This window comes from Ixodes scapularis, unplaced genomic scaffold (assembly GCF_016920785.2).
Source record: "Ixodes scapularis isolate PalLabHiFi unplaced genomic scaffold, ASM1692078v2 PGA_scaffold0__279_contigs__length_252992795, whole genome shotgun sequence".
NCBI lineage: Eukaryota > Metazoa > Arthropoda > Arachnida > Ixodida > Ixodidae > Ixodes > Ixodes scapularis.
In genome coordinates, this window is record NW_024609835.1 from 76,671,163 (window position 1) to 76,672,747 (window position 1,585).

At 59.2% G+C, this 1,585-nt stretch overlaps 1 pseudogene; it reads right to left on the reverse strand.

Moving 5' to 3' along the window:
• Nucleotides 1-316: 316 nt before the first annotated feature.
• On the reverse strand, nucleotides 317-1,381 carry LOC115318245 (annotated as a pseudogene).
• Nucleotides 1,382-1,585: the final 204 nt, after the last annotated feature.

Here is a 1,585-nt window from a genome sequence, read left to right on the forward strand (position 1 = left end):
TTTGCACAGCAGCACCTAGAGATTTTCTGAGGAACAGGCAGCAGCCAGCCGAGAAACCAACAGCATGACTCACGCAGACTTCATACCGCGCCAGAAAAGGCCGTACCATGCAGTCAGTCTGGTCCTCGCTCTCGACTTTGGTTTCCTGAATAGTGACAATTTCCAGGTCATGCTCGGTGAACAGCCGGTAGAGCTGTTGCTGCCTTCGTCTGGCTGCAAGTCCGCGAACGTTCAACGTAGCCACGCGCAAGGCGTTTTCAAGGGAAACCATCGGAAAGCGAGTCTCAGACCTCGTACGCTTGGGTCACCCCTCGCCCTACCTGGGAAGAGACGAAGAACGGCTGCGGCCAGCGCGTCGTCCCCTCTTGCTCGTCACTATGAACCAGGGTCCCGCAGCCTGCTGGAGCGTCTGGTCGGTTCCCTGCTCCGGGTCGCTGAGCCGCCGCTTGATCGCCTCGGTCGCGAAGTCCATTGCTGTACCATCTCCGGCGTCCAGTGCGTCAGTCGCGTCCTTAGCTGCCGGTGTCGTTTCACTGGTCTTCTTCGCGTTAGGCTCATTTTCACCGACAGTGCCTTCTGCCGTCAACGTTACGGTGGAGACCTGGCCTTTTGGCATCGCCGTCAGCTCGTGTTCCTGCTCACCGGACTCTTGACGGTCTTGCGAAGAAATCCTCGCGGTTGGAGTCGCCGCCGCCTCGGCCTCCTCCTCGTCCATTACGAGGTTTCTGTCCTGGCTGTCGGTGGTCTTGCTGGCAACAGCTCGAGCATACGACCGTACGCAATCCGAGGCCTCATGCCCGAAGGCTCGACACTCCTCGCACCTCGGCACTCTGCAGTCGCGCCGTATACGTCCCGTGCGTCGACAGCGGAGGCACACCGGCGCCCGCTCGGGGACGACAACCAGGAGCGGGCCTCCGTAGAGGCGGAGCTGATGCTGCAGGGACTCCGGTGTTACGCCTTCGCGGAGCACCATGCGGACGATGACGGTAGTGGAATCCACGTCTGCCAGGCCCTCGATTCTCCACTTCTCTCGGGTGACACCCTTGACCTCCCCGTATGTCTCGAAGGCCCGTCGAAGGGCGTCTGCAGTTACGTCGAATGCCACCCAGTGGACTTTTACCTTCAGCTCTCGTTTTTCTGGATCAATGACCAGGCATGGTCGCCCCTTCACCAGCATGGTCCCCTCTCACAGAAGCTTCTCTTTGGCGGAGGTGGTGTGCAGCTTCAGCAGCCAGACGTGCCCCATTTGAAACGCGCCAAGCCCTGCTACGTCTTCCCGAACTCCCACCTGGTTCAGAGGCCCTACGAAGTCTTCAGCACGGTACGGCCGCCCCCGGGTATCAGCGTGCAGCACAAGGCTGCATTTCATGGCTTCTCCTGTCGGCAGAGTAGGCAGTATCACTGCGTAGTCGTTGGGAACATCGCCGCGTACGGCATCACCGCGGCTCAGAGCCGCCGTCATCGAGCTCAGAGCGGAGCGATCCATTCCACGTGCGCACGCTACCGCGTTCGAAATTGGAATGACCCTACGCTATGCCACCTTTTCTTTTTTAAAACAGTTTAATTTTAGTTTGCAGTAATATTT